General features: G+C 36.5%; 1 long non-coding RNA gene across 1 annotated transcript in view; it reads right to left on the reverse strand.

Annotated features, from left to right (window-relative positions):
* Positions 1-5460: 5460 nt before the first annotated feature.
* Positions 5461-27517, reverse strand: part of LOC121110691 — a 147646-nt gene continuing 125589 nt past the window's right edge. The window contains exon 5 of the long non-coding RNA XR_005859591.2: positions 5461-7786. This is a non-coding gene — a long non-coding RNA (uncharacterized LOC121110691). The remainder of the gene's footprint in view (positions 7787-27517) is intronic.

Below are 27517 nucleotides of genomic sequence, written 5' to 3' on the forward strand. Positions count from 1 at the left end.
GCTTCTCTTCTCCAGGCTGCATAGCCCCAGCTCCATCAGCCTGTCCTCATTGGGAAGGTTCCATACCTTGGATCATTTTTGTGGCCCTCTTTTGGACGTGCTCCAACAGGTCCCCATCTCTCCTTTGCTGAGTACTCCACATTTGGACACAGTGCTCCAAGTGAGGCCTCACCAGCACAGAGCAGAGGGGCAGGATCACCTTCCTTGATCTGCTGGCCATGCTTCTGTTGATGCACCCAGGATACAGATGGCTTTTTGGGCTGCAAGGGTACATTGCTGGCTCATGTCCAACTGCCATCCACCAGTACCCTCAAGTCCTTTTTGGAAACGTTATATTCCAGGCTTCCATCTCTCAGCTTGTACTGATAGTAGAGGTTGCCACAATCAAGGTACAAGACCTTGCACTTTGCTTTGCTGAACCTCATGAGGCTCACCTGGGTTCACTGCTTGAGCCTGTCTAGGTCTCTCTAAATGGCATCTTGTCTCTTGAGCATGTTGATGGCACCACACAGCTTGGTTTCACCTGCAAATTAGCTGAGTGCACTCAATCCTACTGTTGATGTCACTGATGAAGATGTTAAAGAGTACTGATATTAGTACTGATCCCTGAGGGGCACAACTCATCACCAAGCTCCATATGGACACTGAGCCACTGACCACCACTCTCTAGAAATAACCTTGGAACCAATTCTTCATCCTTCAAAAAGTCTCATTTGTTCCTAAAATCCCTACATACATTGGCAACATCTCATTTCATTAGTTCCATTGAAGTCATTTTGAAAAATAGATATTGCAATATGTCTCATGGGAATGTAACACCATCATGTACCTATAAGGAAATGAATTTCTCCCCAAGGAATGCAGTATTGATTACACAAGCAATTTAAAAACAAAACAAACAAACAAAAAAACCTATACATTAATATAGAAATTATTTAATCTGACTTTTAATGGCAACAGCTTAAATCAATGGAACAGCAATTTAAACATCCAAAGCCAATGCTACTGAACAGTAATTCTGGAGGAAGTGTCTATTCTCACGCCTTCTTCACAGATAAGCTACAGCCTCATCTTTTTTTTTTTTTTTCCGGCATCCCCCCCCTCCCATCGACCTCTTATGGGGCTCTTCTTTTTACTGCTGAATATGAGTTTGAATGAACTCTACAGTGTCAGACAGAAGTTCTTAATTCTTCTTAGAGCCCTGAAATGCAAATATATTGCACTTCAGTTAGTCATAAAACTGAACAAATACTACCATGGAAAAAATAATTTTAGAAGTGAGTTTAAATATTAATGCTCAGTAAGCCTTATTAAAATTCTGAGAATTAAATAAAAGTGAGTGATATTTCCAAAACATTGTTTGCAGAAGAGAGCTTAAAAGCTAACAATCTTTTTTATGCAAGAGGAAAACAAAACATACTTGAATCAGGAAGAGAAAGTGTCTCACTACACATAGGGCTATATTAATTTGGAATTCATCATATTCTGCACATTTTGGAGAATATTGCAAAGTCATAAGCCCCACGGCCAGAGGGTCCAGGAGAAAATTAATTCTTCTCTCTTTTTTTTTTTTTTTTTGTTTTTGTTTTTGTTTAACAAAGAAGAAAAGGATTCCACATGAAATTTCATTTTCATAAATAATTTTTTTCTGTTCAGTTCCTCACCTGCACCTGTCACCTGGGATGTCATTATTACTGTAATCTAAAATACAACTTTGTTGGAGCCTCTTAACAAAAAGCTCTTCAAGTAAACAGCTTGTTTCTCAATAGTGCAGGTTTTAATTTACCTTAATTTCTCTCATTTATTTGTCTCTGTGAGAATATCCCTGACTGAGTAATAGAGTTGATGACAGTAATATTGAGCTCTGTTTACAGAGGTCTTACATTCTTAATACCTTACTAAAGCTAAAATCTTATCCTCTTTTAAGTGATCAAACCTCCAAAAAAGAGTTTGGTGGCAGTTTTGCAAATTTGTACCTTGAAGCTGAGAGGCACAAATATATTCCCTGCAATTACTTGCATGCAGACTCTGACTTAAGTAGGGGAACTATGTAACATAAGTGAGAAGGGCAATTACATCTGTGATACACACATAAAAGTGTTAGATTATGTGATTAAATGCTAATGGCAATAAACATAAAGACTGGTGTAAGAACTCTAGTTACATTCTCAATGGCAATGTCAAGCATTGAATTAGCTGCTCTTAAAACTATCTGAGGAGAATGGTCTGACCATTGTCCCATATAGGAGACCCCATAAGGAGAAGTCAGTGAAAGAAACAGTCTCCCTTGAACTCTGTGCAAGTCAGATGGAGTGATGAGAATGTGGGTACTATGTAAAACTCATTATGATATTTAAGGGAAGGATCAAAGGCATGAAAATGATCAAGGAACATCCAGGTGGAGACATATGTGTTCATAGGGGTTCCAGTGAAGACACAGATTTCTGTCTTTGTTGACCTGTGTCACTGAACAAGTGTATGTATAGTATTGTATATGCACACAGGTGTATGTAAAAGTGCACACACACTTGCCCACTGGAAATACCTGCTCAGCTTCACAGTTGACTGAAACTGGAAATACAAAACTGCTGCATCATCACATCTATTGGTAATCCACCTGCAGTCTGAAGTACACTGGATTTTACTGCATCTAACAGTAAGTTTTCCTATTTAATGCTTATCTGTATAAATTATATTCTCTAGTTCCTTCTTTCTGAAAAAGAGTATCATTTTTTTCTGTATAGCTTTGCACTATGAATTAGTACTATGAAGAAAGTAAGTGGGAATACAGAAAGGGAAACTGAAGTGTGTGGAAGTTTTACCTATAAAGGATATACAATTTTCTTAGGATTTGAAGAATATGTATTAATGAAATCATGTACTAGCATACTTATTTGCCCTTCATTTATCTGTCTTTTTCCTTTCTGCTGATGTTGTATCTTGGTGGAAAGGTTTTATAATAAATGCTAATATTCAGGTGCACTTTGTATTAAGAAGAAACAGAAAGACAAGTAGCATGACCATTTAAATGAACAGTACAATGCTCAAAGTAAAACATCACACTAGTAAATATGGAATTAAAATCGCCTTCAGCAGCAACAAGCAGTGTATTTGTCTGATTAATGTGCATATTGGCAACTGCTATTTCTACACACACAAAAAAAAACTTAACTGCTGCTCAAATTAGTTCCTCTTATCCCCTAACATTTGCTAGCATTACTCAGTCTCCCTCACTTTTATATGAGTAGTTTCTCTTGCCAAAATATACATTATCCTTTCATTCCACACAGCTACTCCAAATTTAAATCTATACCTGCCATCAGCATTCCACTCCTTCAAACACTAATGAACAGAATAGATAGTTTCTAGATGTGAACAGTACTCCGTAGTAAATCTATGATAAAATTCTGAATCAAACTGCAGCTTCTACATTGGCTTGTCCATGTTGATTTACAAAATACATTCATCTCATCAAGAACATCGTGAAAAAATGAAGAATAGTAACACAATATTGTGTTTACAGAGTCAATCTCAGTAGTATCAGCTGGATCTTCTTTGATAGTTACATAAACATTTTAGTATTTGTAAGTACACTGATTTTGCACAGCCATTCTCACTTTCTGCAGTTACCCTGAAATTAAAGCTATATACTGTGTTTAGTAGGAAAAAAATTCTGACTCCACTTTTTTTCACCTCTGGGATTTAATCTTACTCTGTCAGGTACATTTTATATATATATACATATGTGTGTGTGTGTGTGTGTGTGTGTGTCTGACACTTCATATTTTGTAGACTCATGGTTGAGAGTTAATCAGATCCATTTTGACTTGAGCTTCTTCATTTCAGTTTGAAGGTGTCACCAGCGTATCAACTCCTTCAAATACAAACATGATGTTCAAAAACAAACAAACAAACAAAACAGAAACATTTAGTCTAGAGTAATGAATGTATAATAAATATCTAAAGCTATATAGTTCAAGTAAATGTGTTTTCTTCCTGAATGCTTGACTTTATCCTTTGTAGAAATAAAGCCAGCATATGCTCACGTATAATACAGTCCTTGGGCTACTTCCCAGCATTCATCATTCTTGCAATGGAATGGTGGTGAAGCACTGCAGTATCTTATATTGATATTAGAATTTTCATGTCCAACATTCCGTCATGCATTGCTTAGCTTTTTAAAATTGGAACACTTTTCCCATTTGAGTTGTACAATCAGGTTTGCTGCAAGTAACTGTATATAATTATGTTTTAACTTTTTCATTATTTTCCTTTGCTCAGATCACTGTAAAACAAGACTCATCAAGTAGGAAAAAGATCAAAATTTCTCCAACCAAGAGTAGTACTAAGTAATAACTGTAGGAACTTACTCTATTAGTCAGTTCAAGATTAAGACACCTACAATTGGTTATCTCTGTATAAGCTACATATGTAAGCTCACATTACATACTTAGAACCAATTTTGGTTTTACTGCCTAAACACAGGAATATTTTTGACATTCTTCAGGATATTTATATATTTATATATTATTTACATCTCTCCATATAAAATGTCCTCAGGACATTTTAGAAAGGAGCAAGATGCTGGAAGACCCTATGTGATATTCTCAACTTGGAGTGGCTGTTTTGGATACACTAGGCCATCTCATGTGAAAGAGAAACCAAGTTTAGATGACTGAATTGACCAAGCAGTCAATACACTGAAGATACTAATCTTATTCTGGAGCAGACCTGTGAGATGGGGTTTATATTCATAAATATTGTTTTCTTGTATCATTTTAGGCAAATATACCTCAATTTTAGCAGCTAATGAGCTCCTTAGATTACAATCTTTTGGAGTAGTTCTTCACTATTTAGGAATCTATGTCCAGTTGGTATAGAGACTATTATTAACAATATTTCCCCCCCCCCCCCCCCCCAAAAAAAAAAAAAAAAAATTGGTTTACTATTTTCATTACAGAAGTAAACCTAGTACTATTTTTAAAAATGTGAATAACTGCATAAGAAATCTAATAGGAATGCATTGCATCTCTCCAGAAGTAATGCTTCCCATTTATTTCAGTGGAAACTTCAATAAAGAACATAAGAACACCGTTTGATGGAGCAAATTCTCAGCATCTACTGCTTGGTTTCCAGAAGTATTCAGCCAGTGTCAATGAATGTCAGTGGGTGCAATCTTTCCTGCATGGAGGAATTCATTGACACACCTCTGCCTCATACACACTTTCATGTTAGACACCATTCTGTCAGTCTGCCCCTCTGCTGTCATCTGTAACTCAGCAACAAAACGTAATGGGATACTGAGTGGAAGGTTCAGCCTCTACTTCTGTACCACCAACATCTACATCTGACATTGTGAACCAACATATAAAAATAGGAGGTATTACTTTTGGAGCCGCCCTTGTAATAAAACATACCTGCAATACTAAACCAACTTCAGAATATATTTTATTTACCACTTTGGCAGATAAGCTGCTTCCAACTGTTGGGTAACATTTGATTTTACAATATTGTTCCATAATTTGTGACACATTTTTCATAGTTCATAAGTATTTATTATAAACAAAACAAACTACTGCAATTTGTGGATGAATTTTTACAAGAATTGCATATTTCCAGCAAAATAATTTATAAGCATGCTCAGCTTGCTTAATTCAAATTCTGCCATACAGAAGATATAAAGGCGGCAGTACAACTATGGAGCAAAGGCTACCAAATAACTGCAGAAGATGCATCTACAGTGTATCTTATATGCACATAGAAAATGCATTTCAGAAACAGAAAATAAATAGCTACTGGAAAACGTGTTGCCACATAATTACTTTTGGAAGTAAGAAACTACAACATGTAGTTCATTCACAAAACAGAGCTGTGCTAGAAATTCATGTTAAATTCAATACTTTACACCATCAAACATGAGCTGAGATGGAAATTTTAAGACAACAATAGAAATGTACATCAAAAATTAATTATTTTATAAGCACTGGGTAGACAAACCACTTCTCACAGAGCTCTGTAGCTTAAAATATTTAAAATAACTAGGAAATACAGTATCACAAAAAGTAGTAAGCAATTACTTTGGGAAATAAAAGTGAAGATAACTTTATGGATATTTAATCAATGCAACATATGTGTAATATATAGTACCCTGCATAGTAATCACAGTTATTATCCCTCTGAGAATAACCTATTTTTTCAGTTAGGCAAACTGAAAATGAAGAAAATAGACAGAATATATATATATATTTAATTCTTTTCTCTACCAAAAACAAAATCAAAAGCAAACCAGCAACAACAAAAAAACCCCAATACACATAATTGTGTTTATATAATGACAAAAAAGTAAGAGTAGTGCTAGATGTTCAAGTTATAATCAGCAAGAGCAAGACTGTTCAACTCTTCCTGTTATTTAGAATTTTTAAAGCCCTACCTTGCTTATTTGCATAACTGAAGCTCAGTTCCTTTCACTGATACAATGCTCTCTGCAGTCAGACTTGTCTTGCTTTATCCTAGGTATGTTTTATTTTTCCCAGATTGGTAACAGGAGCCAGTAGACACAGCTGAGCTTCTCAGGGACTGAAGTCTCAGGATTTTGTTGCTGCATCAAGAACCCAAATGCAGCTGGATGTAGATTAACACATGACCTAAGGAATTCAGGGATCTTTTTGTTTACCAAAGTTCAACAGAACATCTATAGATTGCTTGTTCAAACTTTACAGGTTCAGAAATAGTGTATTACCTACCACCTAAAACATTGGGCAGCAGAACTGTACTGTCAGTCTTCCACGAGGGTCTTTGTCTTTACATAAACAAGCATTCAGCAAAGCAGGAGTTAAAAGCATGATGCCCTTCCTTGGTCTCTTGGAATCCCTTAGATTTCCCTTGATTCTCTTGGAATCTCTTACTTGGGTGTCTCTCAACTAAGTCTAACTGAGAGACAAAGCGATCTTTCACTTCGTTGTTTTGGTTTTAATGAGTGTTAAGTATTTTAATCAAAATAAATTACAGTCATCCTCTTCAAAGTGAGGCCTAGAACTGAAAAATCCCTCTTTTTTCCCTTTATTTCTTTTTTTCTTTTTTCCTTCCTTGTGGGTTTTTTTTGTTGTTGTTGTTGTTGTTGTTGTCTTTTTTTTTCCCTTAAAAATTTGTTTCTGGCTCGGAGTCAAGGAAACTAAAATATCTTTAAATTGACTTTGGTTTATAAACTCTGAAACAACTCAGTGAAATTGCTACTTACTTCTCTGAGATCATCATCATTCTGCTCAGAGCACGAGGTTCACTCCATGATGCCTTGCCCTCACATGTCTATCCCGGACCTCACACAGTTCACTCAGTTTCTGCTTATGGAAGCTCCCAGCATTCCTAACACTGCAGCACAACTGATACAACATTAGCAGGATGTTTCAAGATTTCCAATAGCTTACCAAACCTGAAAGAGAACAGTACTTGGACAAATGTGCAGATTTTATAAATGTTTCCTCCTTGGACATCATTCTGGCACTATTTAGGACAGTCTTATTAGGCTGGTTCTTAAAATGGTTGTTCTTTACAGTTTTGGTGGCAGTGTATAAAGTAACAGATCTCTGTGTTCAGCTAAGATGTTACCTCCAAGCTGCGATCACACATGTTGTATTTATGCAGTTGAGACACCAGAAATTTTATTCTGTTTGTTTATCTGGCAGTAGAAAATTATCTGGCAAGGAAGCACACTTGGATTTGTAGTGGCATTTCGTCCACCTTGTTTGTACTGCCATCTCCTTCTTCCTTCTCAGGAGAGCTGAGTGTTCTGTAAGAGAACAGATTCAGTTTATATCTTCCCTTGATGGGAAAGATCCACCTGACAACTCTACTGCCGACAGACATGATGAATGGGCTCTCATACAGGCAACTATCAGCAGGGTGTAGCATGCCAGATCATCTAAATATTTATTCATAATAAACCATTTATGCTTGAATCCAGCTCTGAATAACAGGTTAATTTAACTTCATTTTTTCCCCTTCATTTAGCTAAGTCCTCTGTTCTTGGAACAAGGCTGCGCAGGCTTTTCAAGTACAGTCATTGTTTCAAATAGACTATTTTCACAGGATATGTTGGAAGAACTTTTCAGTTATTAAAGTGGTTTGTGTCTCCTCTTTGTGCTGGATACTGTAGTGGCTGGAAACAGGAAGCCCTTTCCCTTATCTCATTTTACCACGCCCTTACAGGTCGTATACTTGAAGTATCTCAATACAATGGTCCTGCAGTGGATTTCTTTCCACAGCTCTTTCTTTTAAAGAACACCAGAGTCTCTACTGAAAGGGAAATCAAAAGGACTACGCTTACCAATTCCAATTTAAAAAGGTTGTAAATAATATTTTCATAAAGCAGAACTGAACCCCTGAACCTCTTCAGAGACATTCACATCACTAGAATAGAGGAACTGCAAGAGCCACCTGCCTTCCCTTTGGGTTTCTACCGAGAAGGAATAGCTTATTATTGATGCAGGTCTCATACTCTGTTCAGGATTTTCGTTACCGACAAAGCAGCTCTTTTAGTGGCAATATTGGCTCCAGTCCTTTGACTAGGAGGGGTTTTGCAGTATCTCTCCAAAAGACTTTCTGCTCCTAAGGACTAATAGCAGACTCACCATAAAGATTGTCATAATCTGATACAGTAAGGATCTGGCAAAAAAAAAAAAAAAAAAAAAAAGAATATTCAAGATTTAAAAAAATATATACAGTGAAGAAAACCATCAATTTTAAAAAATAATGTTGTCCTATCCATTTATTTTTATTATGATTCCTTTGGAAAAAAAGAAAAAGAAAAAAGAAACAACAACAATAAAAGCCCCACTAGCTTCTATCATCCATAGTTTTTATTCAGTTGATTTTGTATCACCTGTGTACTTATAACATTAAATTCTACTGTGACATGTAAGTCTCCACAGCTATGATTACTCCATGGTAATTGCATGTCCTGATGAGCCTTATTGTCTAATTGGTAGTTTAGAAAAGAATATCAGTGCTAGTTTTAAGATTATCATCCATTTCTTCAACAGAAAAAAAAAAATATTTGCCTGCCACTGTCAAAGATGTTTGTTCTGATATCACCGCTTACGCAAACTGTGAGTGTAGAAAGATCTTGTTCAGAATAGTAGTGGAAAGGGAATTTGTAAGATGAATGTTTTCTAAGGGTTTAGAAAACATCTTGAAGCCTGGTTCTGTCTTCATTTGTAACAGGCAAATGCAAGCACTTCTCTTCTGATTTGCAGGAGTAGAAGTCAGAATCTGGACTGCCAGGTAGGCTGTTACTGCAGAAGCCTCCCTTCAGCATCATTTGAGTACCATATGAAGAAATACTCTTGCCAGCTTTGTTAGAAAGTGTTCAAAGTGAATATCCCATACTAGCATTTTTGATGAATTGAGACTGATTTAGACATTCTTCGATTTCTAAGACCACATGCAAACACCTAATGGGCAGAAATGGTTTCTCTTAAACAACTATTCAGATTATGTTTCAGTGATTTGGAAATTTTGCCATTTTCTTCATGATTCTCCTAAGCAATAAGCTGAAATCCCTCATTCTTAACTATCCTGTAGGTCTCTGGGCAGGTTTTGGGTCACACAGATGCCACAATTTTTCCTGCATTCATACCACAGAGAAGAAAATAGGCTACAGTAATATGACAGAAATCTCTCAGCCACATTTCACATCATGTCAAGATTTACCTACAAGAATTTCCAGCCACAGAACATTGACAGGGCTATTGATCTGAAAAAACATTTTATCACAAAAAAGGAGCAGTACTCTCCCAGATTTGGAAGAGCTGGTCACAGAAAAGTCACATTCTAGAGGAAGGCTCAAACTAATGCAGAGAGATCAAAGAATTGTAGAATAATTAAGGTTGGAAAGACCTCTAAGATCATCTAGTCCAACCATTAATCCATGCCTGTGACTGCTCTAGACCATACTGTGTCACTCAGTGAGACATTTACCATTTTCTTGAAAGCTCCCAGGGATGGTGACTCTACCACCTCCGAGATATCTGTGTTTGAACAGATTCTTCTTTTTTTTTCTTTTTTTCTTTTTCTGTCAGGATAATATTCTCTTCTCTAGCTTCCCTTTATCCTCTTTACTGTCAGGATTCATTCCTGGGAGGAGATTTGTCCTGGTCTCTGTCAGAATCTAACTCTGCCAGACAGAAAATACCACCCCCTATGTTTTGCTACCCATAGATCCAGAGATCATGCACTTCACATATCGCTAAGTAGATGTTATCTAATCTAGAGTCTAAATGTTGAATCTTGATTTGTAATTGACAAGTTCCTGGGTCACACATAGCAACCTGTATTCAGGCTAAGTTATTTATGTGAATGAAGTTAAAAAGGACAGAGATGCATCCTGAAGCTTAGTCTTCCAAAAATGTCTTCCACAGTGGCTAGAGAAAGACATTCCTTCCTCAGTGAGATGGGAAAAAAAAAAAAAGAAATCCATAATTTAAAAAATATATGATACATGGCACAGTAACTTGGAAATCACAAGAGTCGTACTAGAAAGAACTTATCAAGGTTTTCTGACCACAGTGTGAAGCCTAAAGGAGTGCTGATCTACGTATCACCAGCTACATAAAACACATCTAAAGCACTGACTAAAAGTCATAAATCATCAACATTTGCTTTTCTTGTTCTTTATGGCCAAGTTTTTCTTCCACAGCAATAGTGAAATTTTCATCCACCACATGAGTGTGGGAGCTAAGTATGGACAAAGATTCACTTGATTCTGACAATTTTACATAATATAAGGAGATCAGGCTTAGAAACAGTGTCAATTTCTCCTCTCTTCCACCAGGACAATGGATCTCCACAGCAGTCACCCATGAAAAATGACCAAAAAAATCATTTTAAGGGATATTGCTTGTGTTAAAATTCAAAGAAAAGTTGTAGAAACCAGGATTAACTTCCACTTCCTTCTATCTTTTATTTAATCACTCCAATTTCTCCTCAGCAACTTTGCAGGTGTCTCCTTTCTTCTTCTTCTTTTAACCTGCCCTTCTGCTTTGCACTTCTCCATTTTTTTCTGCATTTCTAATAAGTCTAGATTACTTTTGAATGTTCCTTGTCATCTTATTCTCCTCTATTTCTCCAAGAAAAGATTTTCTTGGGATAAAATGGTTGTGACTGTACCCCAGTACTTAATATGCCCTCTCTCCCAGAATAATGAAGACCCCACAGGCTAAGAGATAATTGCCATTAACATCAGGCACATAAGTCACCACCCATTTTTCCCAGATCATAAGCCTGAACGGGGACTAGCACCTCTAACCACAGCAAAGCAGTCAACCACCATAATACAACAAAAGGAGGATTCCCTGGAAGTCCTAACAGTCCCATACACCATTTTCAGAAGCAAAGTGATTCATGCATGTGAAGAGCAAAGACATAAATATTCCCCTAGACTGTGATGTTTACTAACTTCTAGTCAGTTGCATGATATGAGGCAGATGAGTGGGGCACAGGGAAGTGCCTCCACATGAACAGTGGCCACTCTTTCCATTTCTCTGATTTCTGCATGCTTCACCTCATTCCTCAGAGGCATTACAGGTGCCTGTAGTTGAAAGAGTTACTTGGTTTTGTTTTTCCAACATTTTCATTCATTTCTTAATGCGATTTTTAAAATATTGTTCTTACTTTCAATTATTTCTAGTCTTTCTACCCAACAAGCAGTTTGTTCTATCTTTCTCTTCTGGATCTATTGGACCACTTGTTGCAGAATACTCTTCCTTATCTGCTTGAGCTACTTTTCCTTCTCATCTAGATCCCCACTGCTGACTTTAAAAAATGGGTCCTTGGTACTACAATTAAGCTTCTGAAGTCCATCTCAAAATGCACTCTTGTGCTCCTTTTCTTTTCTCTTTTGTTTCTGTCTCCTGGACACATAACTCTTCCTCCCAGTCCCTCCTGATCTGTTTCTCCTAGACTTGCATTTTTCAATTGTAAGCCTGCCATTACAAAGCTACTGACTCCTAAAGGACTTTCTGAGTAACAAACAGTTCATTTTCTTGTGGTTTAAAGACACCTTGAAAAGTGCAGTTCTTGACATAGGTCTTACTGAACTTTTCTTCTGCCCAGGTACTACTCTTCCTTTTGGAAACACAAGAGAAATTGAAATTTGAGGTTGTAGATGTTATCCTTATGTTCAGAGTCTGCAGGAGACAGAAGAGTCATAGGCACTGAGATCTGTTTCTGCTGCCATGTATGTGCACGTTTTCAGCTGTCCTAGAGTTTTCTTCAGTTAAAACTAAAACTGGGTCTGAATTTGAGTAATGACATGTATACCCTGCAGGGACTCCAGGAACATGGGGAGAATGTTAATGAAATGGAAGTTGTTATCAGATAATCATATGCCACGTACCACTACTTTGATGCCACTTGACAAAATTTTGTATCATCTGAAAACTAGTATTCATGTCAGGACCACCAACTATCCACTGTACCCCAGGAATTCCAGCTCTTATTTTGTCCTAATTTGTCTTATATTATCTTTATTGGTAATTGCTCCCTGCTTTTTACTTATTTATCCATTGTAATCAATTTCAAATTTCATTCTCCAAGCTTAAACAAGCTAAAAAATCTCTTTGTCCCAAGTTCAAGAATGTGATGTAATTAAATCTAAAATTCATCTAATGCAACAAATACAGTATGAAACTGGAACATAAAGGTTCTTCATATACTTCTATATATATATATATATATTTTTCAGTATACAAGTATAAATCTATCTTACTGTTGATTTTGAAAGTCTTTGGTCTGGAAGGTCCTAGAAACGTGTTCAACCACAGATATGCACTCAGACATCAATATTTTAAAAGTATTGCATCATATCCTGTATGGGCAAAAAGTAGGGAAAGATCCAAAGGTGTGTTCAGCTGTTAAATAACAAGAGGCAGAGTGATGAATATCAACTTAAGCAAGAGGAACTTGCTGGGAGAATGACACTTGCTCCTTAAGCATCAGTGGGCATATGCCCATTAACTGTACTGTAAGCATATATCTGCACAGTAGAATCCATGATGCATTTAATAAGCCAATATGAGTACTGGCAGCATTGCCTTGGACTCCTCCTACTTCTACAACCTCTTCTGCTTCAACCTTCTATGCATTTTGCAACAGGGAGCACTGTCTCCCTCTGCAGGCTAGTGTTCCCACAGCTGTTTCATTTCTGCTATCCTCAGTTTCTTCTCTCAATGCAAACACTGCTATTCATGTTTACTTCTCATTTCCACACTATCTCATACTCCCAAAACTAGATGATTTCTAAACCACTGGACACACTGCATCGTGCCGTTTGACCCATGACATCCTTATTTATTGTGGAAAATTCATAGCCAGTAATGGCACTCTTAGCTTTAGGTGCAATTTATTTTACCTCCCAGGGGAAAAATTTCCCCTGAAAAAAGGCAAAGTTTGAAAGACTCCATGGAATCCTACATGGTACATAATAGTAGTTGCTTCTCATAAAGGTTTCATTTAATTAAAAAAATTTACTAAGTAATATATTACTTAATTCTGTTTGTTCAAGTCCACAAAGCTAGTAGCCCTGTTTCCAGTAAGACAAGAATCATCACAGTTTTCAAATACGGGAAGATTCGTTTTGAGACAGTTTGCTTTGTCCACATCACTTTATTTAAAACTTGTTCATTTGTCACTGACAATATCACCTGCTGAGCTAAAATGTTTTCCAGGCTGAAGCTGGAGGATGGGCAACCAAGATTAATGGGCTATGAATCACATGTTAGCAAATGATTTTCTTTGACCAGTACTGAATTCTCATTTACGCTATTGGACAGTGCTAGGAAACTGTAGTTGAAAAAGTGTACATTTTCCCCTTACAATATTTCATTTTCAGTCAACTGACCCCAAAAGTTGTCAGATTCATCACTTATAGACACCATCTGCTGACCTGTCATGGAGGGTGGTCAGAGCTGTCGCAGTGGAACATTTTTTTTCACCCAGATTTGTGTATAAAGCAAGAGAAGGAGAAAAGTGCTTATTTAAAATACAGACCTACACCTACTTATTTTGTTTGGAGGATTCTATACGTGCCTAAATTTCACTAAGGCAGCAAAGTAATAGATGCAGAGGGAAAATAAAATCAGTGTGTTGCATGGGAGAAGATTCTTGTATCAAATGTGAAATTTAACTGTTTTTACTGTTCTACTATCGCAGCTGATTTGCCAGCTCTGCTAGAGATGCACATCTCATCTCTGTTTCACTGGGATTTTATTGGAACTACTGAATGCAACAGAGTGCAGGCAGATGGTGAAGCTAAGGAATATCATCAGTACAGTTCTTAGTATTTTTTCATGCCATGCTCTCAGAACTTCTGGATTATGGGCTGTGCTCATGTCAGAAAGAATTCTGACTTCAAAGCTGAGTAAAGCAAAGAATAAGAGAATATGCACTAACACATTTCTGGTGCAACAGTTTTTTAGTCATACCAGCACAGATTCACTTACAATTATGTTAGATAGTCCACAGCTGTGACCTCTAAATGTCATTCTTTCTGCAAAGTATTCCAGCAGCAAACATCCAGGCTTCCTAATAATCCAAGAAATGTCTTTCTGAGCCCCCATACAGATTTTCTTAGATTAATGATTATTTTGCCTTTTTGCCCAAAAACTTCTCCTGTACTGCCCTTATGCACTGAGGTTATGTTTGAAACCAAGAAAACATTATTAAGGACATTATAAAGCACAGCTGCTACTATGGAAACTACAACCTTGATTTAACTATAAATGGATGGTAAACACAAACGTAATTTTGGCAGCAATCATCTACCATGGTATTATAGTTATGCATGCAAATATCCAGTGGATGAATGTCTTTGTTCCATGAAAGTTCTTCTTTCTCTATCTAAAAAATTACACCACTCTTGTTTCCAGCAAGTGCTAAGCTGACCTCAGGCAAGGATATCTTTCATCCTTTGGGATGTATTTTCCATTCTTGTCTTCAGGATCTAACATATAATTAGACTTGGTAATTTCAGGTTTATTTACTAACAAGGTAAAAAGAGCCTTGGAGACCATGAGACTCCACTGCTTTATTCTGTGACTCAGCAGAGACTTCTTTCTCCGTAACAGCCAGCAGTGGGGGGAAAAATATCTACAGAGGTGAATCACCTTTGTATCATTATCTAACAAAAAAATATTCTCAATAACACAGGATCTATATGAATGGGAATAGAACTCACAATGGGGTTTGAAAATTGAAATATTTTTTGTGTTTTTCTACTGATGCAAACAATTCTAAGTCTCTAGAAAATTATGACTAGAATTTTCTTTTGTTTTCTCCAAAGATCATTAGGTAAGATAATTCCTTTGCCTTTGGAGTATTCTTTGTTAATCAATGGACAACAGCAAAGGACTCCTTTGCTTTGGAGGTCCTATTAATCTAGAGTTCTAAATAAAGAACATATGGAAATTCTGTGGATCCATGTTTTTTTTTCCTCTGTTCACCACCAAGAAGACCTCCTTATGATCCAGAAGGTCAATCCATGGGAAGCATGGCTACTTACATAAAACAAAGACTCAGTAGGCTAGGTGTAGTATATACAGTACTGTCTTTCCAATGTAGCATTTATAAACAATACCTATCTATTGAGGTTGACCTTAAAAGCATTTCCATCTCTGTTTTGATTTTCTCAGAAGGAACAAAATGATGAGGGAAACAGTTTTACATCATGAAGTCTTCCTTGCAAGGTTTATAATTTATCATTTTAGCATCTGTGTATAAATCTAAGCATGTTGTCATAATCAGATTTTTTCCTGAGCATCTCTCCTTCAATTAAATTATTTACCTGCATAACACTGCCCTGAGCATAAGCTTAAGTGACAAGACTGATCCATTTCTGTAACAAGCAGTAGAAAAAAATAAATAGAACTTTCACCGAATAGACAAAGAAAACATTAGAAACTTCAGATGAAGTTTTCTATGGACTTCTTCTGCAGATTAACCAGGTTAGCATTATGCACCTCCACTTTTGAACAGTAGCTACACAAGAAACTATGAAAACAGACTTTTTTCGCTTTCTAGGGCAGGGCAAGCAGCAGAATATTGGAACACCTGGCCTCACACATGCTGGGCAGCTCCTCTATGTCAGCCACACAGTGGAATAAAGAGAGGACAGGACATCCCTACGTTCTCTTGCTCTTACTTTCCTCCCTTTCATCAATAAACCACTCTCACCACATCATGCCCACCACATTTTGTCACCACGTTGTCATCAAAGTTTCTTGAGTCTCTAAAATGACTGTCTCATGTCAATCCTGTAGTACCCACTGGATTGCTGAGGGTTGCAGCATGGATTCTTCCCGAAATCATGAACTAATCCCCTAGTAGCTGTCATTTTTCTTAGACTCATTTTTAATAGAATTTTTGGTCTGGCTCTATTCAGTATTTGCTTTCACTTTCTCTCTCTCTTTTTTTTTTTTCTTTTTTTTTTCAATAGATAGATGAGCAGGATAACTGTTGCTGTTTCATCACTAGCAGATGGTAATCAAAAACTGTTTAAAGAAATCAAACAAATGTTTCAGCATGATTCAGTGAGTAAAACTGAGAACACTACCGTCCTGCTGCTTAGGCACATCATCTTTTCAATAATTACCTGCAGATTTCTTTTCAGCTTCAATAATATTAATTGCATGAGTCGAATTTACAGCTAATATATATTTTAAGATCTGAGAGAACAAAAAGAAAACAGCACATTTTTTTACTTACTATTACAGTTGTTCTGCTTGTTTACTGGAAAGGGCTTGGTTTTTCAGTAGTCTCTATTTGCATTTTTAAAGAGATGTTTTTGAAGAGATCTCTATTTAATATATTTTATTGCCTCTATAATTTGTTGTTGTGATATTATTTTCCTACTATATTTCATCGGTTACTTATTTAAACACATATCTGTTACAAAGATGATACAATCGTCTCTTCTATATATCAGGTGGGACACATTACTCATGTTTCTTTACTTGATTAATGCAATGACAATTCATAATCTTCTTCCATGTAAGAATTTTCAGCAATAACAAAATGCCATATCAGATGCTTTATTTGGCAGTTGAAACTGGCGTCTCTAAGTGTGCATGTAACCTAGAAAGCTCTTTTATTCAGATGTTTTATTCAGATTATTCTTAAACATAAGTCCATGTATCTCCATAACTGCAAATACAAAACCTTCTCAGGAAGGGTGATGTATACACATTAAAAAAAAACTTACTTAGCCACCATATATTTTCATACATCTTGTTAGAATTGCGTATGTGATCTCAGTGCCACCATAAAAGTCTGGAGAGGTTTGGGCATATCAAATCTCTGGGTTTGAGCAGTGGTGGGATTGCAGCTGCTGGGATTAAGACACTTCTTTTTAGCCAGTTTAAAATAATAATATTTACATCCCCACAGTTTGATATCTATCAAAGCCTTTCCTACCTTTCTTGCAGCTGCAAGAAAAGCAGATGGGAAATTTACTTGATAATAATATTTTGTGATCCAGATCTAAAATCATGCTCTAGGTTTAGCTGTCTTTGTGAATATTACATATCACCAGGTATACCACTGTACTGTACATGAGTGGAAGTTCCTGCCACTGTGTATTAGGCCCTATCTGGAGTACTGTGTCCAGGCCTGGAGCCCCCAGTACAGGAAGGATGTGGAGCTCTTGGAGCAGGTCCAGAGGAGGGCCACTAGGATAATCAGAGGGTTGGAGCACCTCTCCTATGAAGAAAGGTTGAGGGAACTGGGATTGTTTAGCTTGGAGAAGAGAAGGCTCCGGGGAGCCTTCTTGCAGCCTGGCAGTACTTGAAGGGAGAGTATAAACAGGAAAGGGAACAGCTGTTTATGAGAGTGAATAGTGATAGGACAAAGGGGAATGGTTTTAAACAGAGACAGGGGAGGTTTAGGTTGGATATTAGGAAGAAGTTTTTCACCCAGAGGGTGGTGACACACTGGAACAGGTTGCCCAAGGATGTTGTGGATGCCGCATCCCTGGAGGCACTCAAGGCCAGGCTGGATGTGGCTCTGGGCAGCCTGGTCTAGTGGTTTCTGATCCTGCCCACAGCAGAGGGGGTTGAAACAAGGTGATCATTGTGGTCCTTTTCAACCCAGGCCATTCTATGATTCTATGATTGTAAGAGATCCATTGGTGCACAGCCTGCCTATGAGGTGATCAGTGCCAGCCAAGAAAAACCCTGTTGCAAAATTAGTTTGATGACTAACTGAATTTTGAAATTGACATAAACATTAGGGTAAAGCACATAACAGCTTCCAAATGTATTCTTAATTATTGTTATACAGAGTAATGTGGCATTTAGGTATCAGTGGATTCTTTTAAGGGTCACCAAGCAAAGTGAAACAAATAGAGAAGAGCACAAGCTTAGGACTTGAGAGCCACTATGAGATAATTAGCAGTAGAGTAAATGTAGTAAAGACACTTGCTCCTCCTCCAGTCATGTGCAAAAAAATCAACTTGATTCATAAGTTGTCTAAAAGGTGCAAGTGACGAAAGAATTAAATTTGCTTGAGAGAGAGGGTTCAGTGTAACATTAACGTGAGAAGAAGGAATAATCACTTAAGAGATATGACCCTGGTTTACAGTGAGATTATCACAATCAAAGAAAACCACAGCTGAGAGTATTTGGGTTCCCACAGCTGTTATCAACACTAATCTTCACTTCTATAAATCAGTGTAAGAGAACTATTTTCTTGCAAATAAAGGACATTACTGTGTTACAAAGATGCCTGAATAATAAACTTGGTGTCACTGACATCTGCATCTCCCCACTGAGTAGGAAAAGCTTTTGTGGAACATTATTTTTTCGTCTGTGTCTCTCTTCAAAGGTTTCTGTGTGTTAATATTCAAGGAAAAGTGAAACAGTGAAATAGACTTTGGTTATGTACATAGTACATCCATGATATCAAATCTTATTTCCATTTTCTCCTCTTCTCTGGTGTTGGAGAGACCACCATGATACGTCTTCCTAACACAAATACCTACTTTCTTTGAAAAGAGTACTGCACTTTCAACTCTCTTCCACATCCCCCAGCTACATCTTCAAAAAAAAAAAAAAATATATATATATATATAATATAAACTTCTGATTATCTTACTTAAAACTCAGTTGGTTGTGACTGGATAACCTGTAAACAAGATAAAGTCTGCCACTAAGTCAAACTAAACACGCTATTCCTTGTATGCACATCAGACAGTAAATACAGTTTTATGCATTGTCTTAAATCTTCCATCACAGTACTGATGAACTTTGCAAGAGATATAGCATTATGGGAGCAGTATCAACAAAGTGGTACAGCAAGCTGTAAAATTGTAACTGCCAGTCATTTAACTTCATGTTTCCACAGTAGAAATGAAGAATTCTGTAAATTAAGTCTTCCAGATACTGTGAATTCTAGGAAGAAAAACGCTGGAAAAAAACCCACAAATCTTTAACTCTTGTATCTTCACTTTTTATTATTTTTTATTCCAGTTTTATACCAGTTTTGGTTTTTTTTGTTTGGTTGGGTTTTTTTTTTGTTTGATTGTTTTTCATTTTTTATACCAGTTTTAAAGCACGTTTGAAACCGTTAACTTACGACACAGAATATCTGATGTGTGGACACCAGGATCAAAGTCGATATTCCACAGTGGATATAGACATGCCTAACTCTACAAACTTTTCTTCCTGTTTGAAATTTTCTGCTCATGATTCCAAAGCGCTGGCTATCTGCCCTCAATTTAGTGATATATTGAACACTACCTGATTATCACCATAAACTCACCAACATTTTTATGACACTGAGTTCTGCTGCTGTGGTCCTCATCTGGAACTTGGCATGCCCAGAAGTCCCTTTTCCAGATTAGTTAACCTAAACAGTGAACATTTCTCACATGTCTAGGCCAAGTAGTAAGAGGGCATTCATAATCATAACTCTTGAGCCCCTCTTTTATAGTTGGCATTCACACTGAAATTAGAAGTAAATAAAATCTGAAAAAAAATGTCATGGAAACAGGACATTTTTTGCACAAAGTTTATTGTAAACTCACACAATTTGCAAGTAAAAAGTAGATTCAGTTATCTCTTCACATTTCTTAAAACTTTGGACACAATTTTCGTATTCAATTGGTTGGCTTAAAGTTGAATTTTATCCCTTGCTCTCAGCACTCAGAGCTCAGATGTGCTCAAATGCTGAGACCTTACTCTTGAATAAAACAAACTAGCTATTCTTGCCTGTCTCTAAGGTCAAGCTCCATGGTTCAGTTTGCATGCCAAACCTCACAGAATTAGACAGATGCATCCTAATTAGGAAGTCAATAGAGCATGCTACTCCTCCAAACGTTATCTAGACATATAAGAGTGCGTTCATTTGCAAAACCAAAATAATGCACAAGGGAAAGGACCTATCATTAAACAGTCTGGGTATTCATGTGCCATTACCTTAGTATATGCCTGGCTCTGTCCTGTTTGCCAGTAAAGATACAGCAAGAAAAGCATGGCTCCTTTAGAAAACCAGTTGCTGGTACAAGTGTTTTACAGGATGTTCTACTTATCTTCTGGAAGAGAAGGTGACTGGCACTTCCTTCTATGTTATTTTCATTCCAAGATAAACATATTTCATTCTTGTCAATTAGCTGAATTTTGGGCTTTTGTGACTGTAGTTACTTAGAAAATTACTGAGATGGATGTGAATAACTTCTATCTATAAACAGCTTTCACCTCACTGTGCATTTTACTTTTAGAATATTAAGCTATCTATTGTCATGAAACTGATTTTAAAAAGAGAAATAGACAATAGCAATAATACTTTTTTGATGTTAAAAATTGAACATGAAGTTACTGAATTTGTTGGATATAACCAACCTCAGTTATACCATAGTATGAACCAAGTGTTAGACATTTTAATAATATCATAAAAATCTGTGCTTTGCAAAAGAATGACATGGATACATTACATGAATCTGAGAAGAAAACCTTTGGGAGATGATCTAATGGTAGCAATTATACAATATGCAGCAGGATAAAAGTTTAACAGCATAAATATTGATGGCAATTAGCTAAGAATTAAATGCACAGTTAAAAAGGAAAGTGCCATATGAGAATTGAATGCTTCAGCAGAAATCTTGTTTGGAATATTCAGCAAGAGATTACTTTTAGAAGTTGTGCTGAAATATAAACTCACCATTACTAAATACCTTTGATTAGGTGGAAGAAATCAGATTTGTTTCTCTGAAACTTAAAAGCCTTGCATAAGTATACAACATGAGAAGAGACGTAGAATTAAAGTGCAGCAAAGACAACAGAGTTTGTTCCTAAAAGAATGATACAGTCAGTCACACCAAATATCTATATCCCCAATTTACAATTACTGAGCTTTATCTCAGTAGTACGTGCAAGTGTTCTGATCAGATGCTTATATATCTGTTAATATGAGGATTGATATGAAATGTGTCAGCTAATAACATTGCTTCATATTTATATCTGCATACTGATACCACAGTTCCTCACTCAGTGCAGGAAGACATAAACTGACTCTGCTGTTGAACCAGTCCTTCTGCTCCCATCCTTCCAGCCCTGGCTAATTTAACCTATCCCTATGTCACTGCCTCTTACACGTTGGCACAACTTGCTGTAACTACAGTATTAATTCTGCTCTGAGTTGAGTCTCTGATTCAAACCAGATTTTGTGTAAGCAGAGAGGAAAGGCAACGTTGAGATGAGAAAGGGTAGATGTGATAAGAACTGGTCTTATGTTTCTGTACCAGTGAACTAATTGTGGAACAACACCCTCATTAAAGAGAGAACTAAGGTAATATGTATTATCTCCTCACTGAGACATCCTTGTCTCTAGCTGTGGTATCCCTGCTCATTGAAGGGGACTTGGACTTGATGTCCTCCAAAGGTCCCTTCCAACTCTAAGGATTCTATGATTCTATTCTATAAATTCAGTATACATCAACTGTTCTACCAAAGCAACAGCTGTTTTACCAAGGAAGAGAAGCAATGCTTATTTTATCTGGAGAGTGGCAAGACTTGGTCCTGAATGAGAAAGGCACTTTGGGGGAGAAGATAACAGAATGACTTACAGGATATAATGGATTTCTTGGTGAATCATCCAGTCATATCTGTGTCTTCTGATGGAGAAAAATTTTAAGCAACTTAGGAGGGGGAAGCATGTTTGGAAGCATGGGTTCATTTATTTTTCCCTCTAGAACCATGAAAGACAGGCAGATACTAATCCACATGTGAAAAGGACAGTTGAAAAGAAGTGGGTCATGCTACAGAAGACGCTTTGCAATTGATACGTGCAGAAGCCAAGAAGAAATTTGAGGAAGCAACAATTGTTCATGGACTGCTCAAGCTGATGTTTCTTAAATAGCATCAGCACACAGAAAAAGCACTCCTAAGTCTAACTAAAAAGTAAGGAAGGAAGTTTCCTTACTAGGAAGTTACCTATTGCTGTGATAGGTGTTCCTGGATAATACCCAAGCCGAATGCCTGTCATAGTATTTGCATCATCACAGTCTCCGATCTAGACCCCTTGAAAGACCTGTAAGACAAAAAGCTAACCTATTCTTCCGGGAAGATATTTTCTCTAATGAATGTAATAGAAAGCAAATATAAGCAGAGATAACAGAATTCTCAACAAATGACGACCTTCTACAGCTGGATAAAGACCTTTCATTTTCAAACTCAGCATAAATAAGTTTTGTATGTCTCTTATTTTATTCCTTTACCCACATCTTTTATCAGCAGTTATCTACTTTTATACTGAAAATAAGTACTTTTATATGCATGCAGGTTAACCTAATTGAAAAGTGAAGCAAATTCTTTTTTATAGTATAAGAGGAGTTGATTCCTGTGACCTTGCTGAAGATGAGCAACAGCTTGAGACCAGATACTGCTTATCATCAATTTCAGAGTAAAGTCAGATAATATGCTGAGTAATCTAGTCATGAATGCTTATATTTATGCAGATCATTCAAATTTATCTCAATGTTACTTGTAATGTTAAACTAAACACATTGCTTCAAGATATGTTGAGAGAACTTATGCTACCTTACCTACTTACTTTTATTCTCAGGTTTACCAAGCCTTACCTAGCTCATACTCTTCTTGGTTCATATGATGATGCTAGCTTGTAATCACCAAACCTTTCTCACTGAGCAAGCATTTTATTCTCTTTAGATACTGCTCAAACTCCAACAACCTTTATTATCATAGCCATATCAATTTAGTGTCTGCGTTTAATTTTCCCCACTGCTTTGCACAGTACAGAGTCACTCACATCTGTGTGAAGTGGGTGCTAGGTGACTGTGAAATACTTTTAATCAGCAGAAGTATTTGACAGCTATTTAGCACTTACCTTGCACTGAGATAAATAACAGAGTATGTAAGGTGGTAGAAAAGAAGTCTAAATTGCCTTAATTGCTCTTTATCAACTACTTCTGTTCTTGCTATAAACAAAGGAAGGTTTTGCTGGAGAAACACTCTCTTTGTTGATGTTGGTGCTTTAAAAGAAAAAATCAAAACCATGAGAAGAAATGATGGCACTAGGAGAGAAAACTTCTTATTGGGTTATGTAACTATCAAAATTATGTCTTTTCAAACACAACAAATGAGAGAAATAGAAGGTAGTTGTTCAAATAATGAGAAAATGCATTTTTCCATGACAGCTAGAATAATTCTCTTTACACTTAGCAATTCATAATGGAAGCCACAAAGATAAAGTAGAATATGTATGTATTCAAAATATATACATGTATAAATGCATATATGTGTTTGTGCATATATAGAGATTTAAAGACTAACATGCTTAAAGCCTAACAGTTCTGGGGAGATACCCATTTCAGAAAAAAACAAGTGAGATTCAGACTCTGGGTGTCCTTAAAACTGAATTCTCTACACTGAGTGCTGGCTAAGAGTGGTGTTCTAAAATATGAAGAACACAAAAATCCTATTTTTCCTCATGAGAAGATACGTAACAGAATACTAACCGTTCTGTTATCTTATATTATAAAATTATATTATAAAATTATATTATAAATGATAAGGTGCAATATACTCTGACTTTTGCCATTCATATTCAGGAGGAAAACTTTCCTCTTGCTAGTAGTTTTAGAAACAGCTACTATTTTTGCTTAGGTCCTTGACAGCTTCTTAAGGTTCTTAAATATTCCTAGCAAAGTAAGTGGGGCAAATTCACATGTTAAAAACAAAACAAAAAATCTAAGCACATACATGTTTGAAAGACTGAAGTTTGAGAAGCTAAATTACTTGATTTGTGGGTGCTCTCAGGCAGCTAGGCTTCTTAATGGACAACATTATGGATGAATCCACTACAGATAAAAATAACACCCAGAGCTTTCAAGAGCTGTGTTAGAAATGTGAGCCACCAAATAAGTTACCATCAACTGATTTACATAAATGAAAATATGAAAGTATAATTCTTCAGACATTCTGAAGGACTCTAGAGCAAACAATGATTTACTTGCAACCTAAGATGGGATGTTAATGGGTCCAGAAAACTACTTCAAGCTTTACAAGATCAATAGCAATTGACTGTAGAATAACAGTGATATTCAAATACTAGTTCAAGTTTTGTTGATATCTCTGCTAATAAATGTGGTAAAATTTTATTATGTGATGAAAGAAAAATGTAAAAAGAATACTTAGTTAACTTAAAGAGAAATGTATCTGAAGTAAGTGACAACAGAATAGATGGGCCAATTAATCAACTCCATTCTAGATTCTCACAGAGATTAGCTAAGTAGTATAGTTAAAATAAAATTAAATAAAATTTAATATTAAAATAAAATGTGGGTCATAGAATTATGGAATCATGGAATGGCTTACGTTGGAGGGGAACTTAAGACCAGCCAGTTCCAACCCCTCTGCCGTAGGCAAGGTTGCCACCCTCTAGCTCAGGATGCCCAAGGTCCCATCCAGCCTGGCCTTGAAGCGCTTATGTAGACAACAGGTTCCAGTGCATCACCATTCTCTGAGTAAAGTATTTCTTCCTAACATCTAACCTAGATCACCACTTTTTTAGTTTAAAGCCATTCCCTCTTGTCCTATCACTGTTACACTATGTAAAATATCAGTTCCCCTCCGGTCTGTAAGCTCCCTTGAACTACTGGAGGGCCAGTACTTGAGGTCTCTGTGGAGCTTTCTCCAAGCTAAACAAGCCCAGATTCCAGTTTCCAGACAGGATCTGGATGTAGGAAACCTCTTATAGCTTCTCCAATGTTTTTATGCCTTTTTCCTAACAGTCTTAACACCATAATTAACAAAATATTAGGATTAACCAAGGGAGCTGAGCCTGCCTGTGTTTCAGACAGAAAAAAATGGCAGATGCAGATATGTTGACAAGCATACCAGACCTATGAGCTGAAATGGTTGTGTGTTTAAAAATGAAGCAGAACAGAATATATAAATAACAAGATTAACTGATAAATTGAAGCTATCATTCAAGCCAAGAAGAAACTGGAACCCAGATCTAGTAAAGGGGGGGAGGAACGTAAAATTATGTCAGATAAAAAATAAATTAAAAGACTTCAAAGGCAATCTGAAGTGCAAATAGAGAGATCTTACGGGAGGGATCAGGAAAACAGTCTCCCAAATGCAATAGGAAAAAGCCAGCTAGGAAAAAACAAACAACTACTTCATTTTGATAATTTTTCCAGCTTATTCAAATTATTATCATAGAAGCAACTTTTCACTAAAAATTTGCAATGAATTCTAGATTCCTGGTTTCATTCCTTATCGTGCGTTTACTTTCTATATCTTAGTTGGCAGACATATTTTTGGCACAGATTACCATGTTTTGCTGAATGAATGTAATCCACTCTGTGATACTGATTCAGTCGCCCACACAGCTGTGTTATTTGAATAAACATGTGACCTTCCAGGTCCCAGAGGTTATTACAGAGCTCACAACCTTAGTTCCTAATACCAGTGAAATGCTGAGTAGCTACAGGTGAATTAGTGTTAGCAGACCACTAAGCAAACTGCAGAGGGATTTCTGACTATATGCTTGGAAAGCTGCAGAAGAGCCAAAGAATCTGACTTTATTAAAGAGACACACTAGAATCAGTTCTACTTAAATTAGCAAGTAACATGGCACAACTGGCAGACCTACTGTTACTGAGAACTGACAATGACATTACATTTGTTTTGGTGCAGTTTTCAGTCCAGACTAGCTTTGCTCTGCTCCTGGTGACAGAAACTGTATTAGACACCTAAATAGCAAGAACATATTTCCTAGTTTAGTTTCATCTGAAAAGCACTTATTTTTTGTTCTTTGACACTGCTTTCTGAAGCAAGCCTAAAAGCAGAAAATGGGGATTCTCAGGAGATTTATTTCAAAAATGATCTTTTGATCACGAATAAAATACTGATGCAAGCTCACCCACTGATGATTGACTTGAAGAGAAGCATCTGGTCAGGTTCCTATTGTTCCAGTGGGCAGCACTAGAAAAACATTTCAACGTGTTTAAAACAGGGAGGGAAATGTCTGAGCATGCAGAGGTATCCCAGCTTTTTTTCTTGACTATTTTTAATTAAAGAAGCAATTTTAAACTAAGTTGTCAGGGAGTAAGAAGGCCAGTCTTTCCTCCTCAGTACTGCAGAAAAGGTAAATGAGTTCTTTCCATCATTCTCTACTACACTTGGCAGACATACACCTGCCCTAGAGCTACTCTTTCAAGTAATGAAGATGAGGCACTGTCAAAGTTCAAGATGACATAAGAGGGGGATGCCAGAAGAAAGTGATCATTTAAATCACAGTAACTTGCCAGAACTGGATAGTAGAAACAGAACAAATAAAATAGCTGTACTGCTAAAAATTAAAAGAAAAAAAATGAAATCCATATTTGACAATTGGAAAGTCAGTCATTTTTGACTATTTAGCAATTTTGAACTGCTAAATATTGATGCTCACTTTATCATAGTTAAATTAATTGGAAAAAAATATAAATGTTGTTACACGGACAAACATGAAAAATAACATTTTCCTCATGGATTCTGTGCAAGGCAATCATTCTGCTTCAGTTAACTTAAGTCCCTTGGAACATTTAAAAATGGCAAATAAATTTGTGGGTAGAATTTTCATATGTCAGATATATATTTTTTTCTTTTCTTTTCTTTTTTTTTTTTGCCTTTAAAAAAAATTCTTTTTATTTTCTTGCTCAGGCTATTAACCTTGTAGACAGTATGTCTAGCTCTATGATAGATTAGGAGCCAATGGTGAGGGTTAGGAAGAAAAGAGTGAAACTACTATGTGGGTGGAAATTAAATCTTTGCATTTTCTTTGATATGTTGCTGAATACTTCGGGCAGTTTTATCCTAAGTACTGTGTAAGATGGAGAAACAAAAAAGTGCTGTTAAAATATGTGTATGTTATTAACCACTAAACATAAACAGTTTTAATGTGGAAAGAGTAGAAAATGCAAATCAAGTGGGCAATTTCCTTCTGACATTTCTTAATTTCTACT

The sequence above is a fragment of the Gallus gallus genome, chromosome 4, assembly GCF_016699485.2.
Source record: "Gallus gallus isolate bGalGal1 chromosome 4, bGalGal1.mat.broiler.GRCg7b, whole genome shotgun sequence".
Classification (NCBI taxonomy): Eukaryota; Metazoa; Chordata; class Aves; order Galliformes; family Phasianidae; genus Gallus; species Gallus gallus.